We start from the raw sequence: 6145 nt of genomic DNA, 5'->3' as shown, positions 1-6145 counted from the left end.
ATTTTGATTTCATAAATAAAAAATTTTGAAATTAGATAAAATAGATAATTAAATTTTATTTTTAATATAAAATAAAAATACATACAAATTTTTTAAGTAAAATCTAGGACAAATCACATAAAAAACGAAATAAATTTCACTATTACACGAATTTTCTAAAACTGAAAATGTTAGTGCATGTTTTGATTGACATTTATATATAAATCATATTTACTAAATCAGATTTACTTATTATAATAGTAAATCGAATGAATAAAATTCAAATTATTAGGTGTATATGTAAATCGATTTTGATAGCTTTGATTTACTATGGTTGGAAATTTGAATTTTCTCTACCCATAGTTAATCGAAATAAGGTGCTTCGATTTAATAGCATGATTTATACCCCTAATAATTCAAATTAATTGAATTCGATTTAGGCCCCTAGTAAATTGAATTGAATGAATTCGATTTAGTAGTAACCTTCGTTAGTAGTAAGTCGAATTCACTAGTTTCAAATTACATTTCAATAAATTTTCACTCCCAAACTGCAAAAATAGAAGACGATTTAAATCGTATCTATCGGTTAAACGAAGTTGCCCATATCGCTGGTAGCATCCATGAAGAGGTTAGTGAATGAAATTTATTTTTGTTAAGAAATAAAGAATTGTTAGTGATCTTAAGTCACTTAGAATTTGATTATACGCGTTATTAGAATTTTTTAACTTCAAATGGTAGTTAGAGACTTAGAGTAGTGATTTAGTAGTTTGCTAGAACATTATTGAAGACTACAAATACAAGTTAGAAGAGTGATAAGTAAGTGTTAGTTAGAGAAGTAATTAGAAGTTCGGATAGAATTTGTAACCTAGTTTTAAATGTTAGAGGTTTAACTAGGTTAGAAATTTTGTCAGCGTTTTTAATTTAGGTTTCAAGTGTTAGATTAACTAAGCGGTAGAAGACTAGCAAGGATTCAATTTCATTTCATTTATTTAAATTTAATTTAATTCTTAAATGTTAGGTCAACGAGGCACTACCAATTTAGTTATAGTTTAATTTTTTAATTTACGTCTTAAATATTAGATTAACTATGTTATGATAGAATTTAATTTAAATTAATTTGGTTTAATTTAATTTAATTTAATTCTTAAATATTGCATTATCTATGTTTTGGTTTGCAATATGTTTTACATTAAAGTACATTTTTATTAGAATTCTCCGTTTTAGATGATTGTTTTGTAAATTATTATGGTTCTTAGAGAAATTTTTCGTTGTCATGCAGCCTCACCAATGTATCACCAGTATAATGAGGCAACATAGGATCATGTCGTACTTGCAGATGGCCGGCTTAGCCCATCTCACGAGACTCAACGACCACTAGTTTAGGTTGGATGACCTGCTGGTCAGTGCATTCATCGAGCGATGGCATTCACATGACATTCGGACAGTGCACAATTATACTTTAGGATGTTGCGTACCACTTAGGTCTCCCGTTCGATGGAAAGTATGTCAGTAGATGTCTAACTAACTCCGAGCACTACATTGAGGGCATCCAACCTGCATGGGTTTAGTTTGAAGAGTTATTGTGTGTGTGTTACTTCCGGCAGACTGCATCGATAAGTTTACTGTGAAGTGCACTTGGATGCAAGAGTCATTTAGTAACCTTCCTAAGGGCACAAACATACGTGGCGAGATTAAAGGACATGGAGAGATGCAGTTGAGGATCCGCTGCTCTCTTGTGGTTATACCGGTGCTTGTGCTGTGTGGCCAACAGAAACGTAGTTAAGTTGGCCGGTCCATTGGAGCTTCTCTAGTCTTGGATCTTCTGGCAGTCTCGGGTTTCAGGCTTGATGGGTTTGACGCCTTTCATTGTCCGTTGGCGACGAGGTGCTTAATGTTTATGGTTGTTATGTTTGTTATTTTTTTCGGTTTATTGCCGTTGATCATAAAATATTTTTGGTATCAAGTGGTCTGGTTATCAGCCAACATTGAGTGAGAAATGGTCCATAGTCGCGCATTAGAGGCTTAGGATAGATTTACTCCGGGCCATGGATTTAAATTATTTACTAGATATAATTTGACATGCAATACTCATCTGTCTTTAACAGTTCACGTGGATGCCATATAGCACACCAGACGTCGTTTAGCTGGTTCATCCCCAGATCATGGATCCCGGCATATGGCACTATGGAGGGTTGTGACGACATTGATCTATTTTACTGTGGTAGAGTGGTATCAGGTGGATAGGGTGCTACCACAGCTTGGTGGAGTATAGCATCGACCATGGCTCACACTCGACATTGATTTTCTCATGTCGAAGGATGGCAGAGGCGGAGACCGGTGGTTTTTGAACACGTTACAGAGTTAGCACATCTGTTGGACCAACATGACCAACCATGTGTTACGATTTGATGTCGTGGCAGATCGAAGACCGTTACAGGCTTACTTGGAGTGGTGGCATGCGCCTAGGAGGAGATTCTTATTGCCTGATATCTATCTCGGAGACCCCAGAGCAGATGCTATGGATCAAGTGCCAGATGTTCTTGATAGGCGTCGGGTGGAGCGGAGACGTCGTGTTCGGACATGAGCCAATAAATGTGAGTGGAGATGGTTTGATGATGCATTAGATGACATGGAAGGATTTATCTTGTGCTTAATTTAGTAGATTTTATCCATTATGCTCACACTTATTCATATAATTCGCATGTTTTACATTTTTCTTCCTAATTTTGTATTATGATTGAAAACATACTTCTTTGGCCTTAAATTTGCTAATTTTAATCCCCCTTATTACCACTCGATGCCGTGATATGTTTGCTGAGTGTTTTCAGGGTTTATAGGGCAGGAATGGCTTAGAGGACGAAAAGGAAGCATGCAAAAGTGGAAGAAACGCAAGAAAATGATGTTTTGAGAAGCTGGCAGCGACGCATACGCGTGACCAGTGCAGCAGACGAGCGACACGTACGCATAACAGAGCGTCACGTGCTGCATTACATAGAAGACGCTGGGGGCGATTTCTGGGCTGTTTTTGGCCCAGTTCCAAACCCGAAAACACAGATTAAAGGCTGCAGAGTGGGGGAATCAATTATACACACCTCATTATTCACACAATCACACATTAGGTTTTAGATGTAGTTTTCTAGAGAGAGACTCTCTCCTCTCTCTCTAGATTTTAGGGTTCTTAGTTTTATTCCTTCTCAAATTCTGAATTCTATCTTATTTCAATTTAGTTTCTCTTCTACTTTTATTTGTTCTAGCATTCTAGTTTATTTACTTCCCTTGTTGATTACTTTATGTTGCCAATTTAGTTTATGAATTCTCATTAATGCAATTTTATGTTTCATGTTTATGGCTTCTTTATTTAATTATTATCATTGATGCTTGCAATTGGTTGTTTAGATTTATTTTCCTTATTAGTTTTCTATGCTTTTATTTTATGCCTTCCAAGTGTTCGATAAAATACTTGGTTACTTTTTAAATTATATTTTTTATGTTCTTAATTAACTTGGATTAATCAATTAGAGACTCTTGAGTTATCAAAACTCATTTGTTGATTGGTAATTGAAGATTGCCGGTTTGCTTGAACTTCACCAAAGCTAGTCTCTCACTTTGAGTTGACTAGGACTTGTGAACTCAAGTTTATTGTATGCACTTGACCTTCCTCCATTGGTTAGAGGTTAACTAATTAAGTGAACGCAATTCGCATTTACCATCGCAATTGACAATGATAATGAGGATAGAACTTTTAATTATCAATCCTTACTAAGAGCTTTCTTAGTTATTAATTTATTTTCTTGTTATTTACATTCCTTGTTTATTAAACTCAAAACCCAAAAAGATACAATCTCATAACCAATAATAAATTACACTTCCCTGCAATTCCTTGAGAGACGACCCGAGATTCAAATACTTCGGTTAATTTTATTGGGTTTGCTTAAGTGACAAACAATTTAAATTTGATTGAGGTTTAATTGTCGATTTAGAACTATACTTACAACGCGCTTATTTTTGTGAAAATCTTTACCGACATTTTCCCCCATCAAGATAGATAGTTTGATGATGCATTAGATGCCATGGAAGGGAGGGTTCGGGGCCGTAGACGAGGCCAAGGGCTCGATCGAGAGGGAAGGAGGGGGCCGTCGAGGTAGAGGTCAACGTGCTAGGAAGGGCGGTGATAATGGTGGAGATAATGGTGGTACAGATGAGGACGGGAATGGAGGTGGAAGTGGAGGTGATAGAGGTAGAGATGATAGTGGTGGAGGTATAGGTGGAGCTAGTGGAGATGGAAATGGAGGTGCTGATGGTGGAGGTATAGATGGAGGTCAAGGTGGAAGTGGAGGTGGAGGAGGTGGAGGTATAGATGGTGATGGAGGTAGTAGAGGGTTTGGTGGTGCTTTAGGATGAGGCGATGGTGAAGGGTTTGGAGGTGATGGGAGGTTTAGAAATTATTTTGTTGGTGTTCGTAAAAGTGATATGGCTGTGCATATAATTTTATGCTTTAGACTATAATGTGTGTAGTATAATTTTCTGTTTATTTGATAATTTTTTTACGTAAAATATTTTATAAGTGAATGATAGCTAATATAAACTTGCATAATGTATTGGCTTGGACATGATAACACTTACAAAACTACAAGGAGAAATAGTAGCTATATCATGTATTACTTGTTCTCTTTTACTTATTAATTTTCCTATGAGCTGTGGGGTGAGAGTTTGGTGATGAAGAGATATGTATAATGAGTGCGATTATTTTGTTGTATTTGGATTATTGTTTTGTGTTATTACTTGCATTGTCGAAGAGGATAATCATATGTCATAGTTTTATATAGGGTCGAACTCTTTACTAACAATCTAAAAAAATCAATATAATAAAAAGAAGTTAATTATTCAATCTGTGTAACATGCAAAAAACTTTACTATTCATATAAAAAATGCTTTGCAATAGATTAAGGAATCAAAAGATAAAATGGATTAATGAATTTGCAAAACAGCCCGTGTGAAGTGCGAGAAACACCCTAGTATATCAAACAGTAGTAAAGACACTGAAATTTCAATCATGTCTTTGTCTCGGTTCTTATCAACTGAAATGTCTTTGTCTACTTTAACATATTAATGGTTTGCTATAGTGGCATGTAAATTTACAAGGTTTAAAAAGTAAAAACTTATTTATATAGGGTCATACCAATTTGATTAAGTTCTATTAAAAACTTAATTGAAAAATTCCCTTTTTTTTTTTTTTTTTTTTTCCTCTTTCCTGGCCAATCCTCTTGTTCAGCCTACTCAAATTTGAGTTAAAGTTGGTGGTTTTAAAGAAATGAAGGGAAAATGAGAAGCAAGCCGTTGTCTCTTATTACAATTTTTTGGGGACTTATTTCTGCCTTGGAAAACACATATAGTTATACTACATTTAAGGATATCTTAGGTAAGCTTATAATGTAATATGAGTAAACATTTTGTATTTATAGGGACTATAGCTAGCCTCTATTAGTTTCCTGGTATTCGGAAGTGATAAATCTCAGCATTTATATTAGGATGAAAATGAAAATTGACAATGTTAATCTTATCTTACTTAGGAAGATAGTTTCAAATTTTATATTTTTTCCTTTGGTTTGTCTTTTCAATGTACTATAAATATTATACTTATATATATATATTACAATTGTCTCTCTATTGCCTATTATTTGGTATTTTAAAGTTAAATTCTATTATAAGTTTCAGGTTTGCAAGGACTCAAAATTGTTTTCCTTGAACTTGAGAATCCTAAGGTTTATACTTTATAGTCTCACAACGGGGAGATAAAAGAAGAGCATAGTCCTTATAAGCATCTAACTAGTAACTTCATGTTCGCCGAGCTGTGTAACGCCAGCTTATGACCCAAGTGGGGGAAACTAAAGTGATAGAACAAGTGCTTGGGCCTGCTAGGTTGGGCTTGCAAGGGAAAATTGTTGGCCTGCCCACTCCACGTTGAGAGTTGGGCCCGGTAGTCTGGGCGAAGGCCCAAGGCCCCTTAGCTCCTAGAATGGAGGGCAATGCGTGAGGCTGGCTTAACAGAGCAGCGATCACTTCCTGCTCCCAACAGTGGAGGGAACACAGGCTGCTGTTCTTCTGGCCCAATATGGCCTGGTAGGCCTAGCAATCTTGGACCATCATTTTTTTTTCATGCTACAAC

At 35.7% G+C, this 6145-nt stretch overlaps 1 pseudogene; it reads right to left on the bottom strand.

The window, feature by feature from the left end:
* The window catches only part of LOC107607927, a 3733-nt pseudogene extending 1550 nt beyond the window's left edge, over positions 1–2183 (bottom strand).

The sequence above is a fragment of the Arachis ipaensis genome, chromosome B07 (genome assembly GCF_000816755.2).
Source record: "Arachis ipaensis cultivar K30076 chromosome B07, Araip1.1, whole genome shotgun sequence".
Taxonomy (NCBI): domain Eukaryota; kingdom Viridiplantae; phylum Streptophyta; class Magnoliopsida; order Fabales; family Fabaceae; genus Arachis; species Arachis ipaensis.
This window is presented reverse-complemented; position numbering and strand designations above follow the sequence as displayed.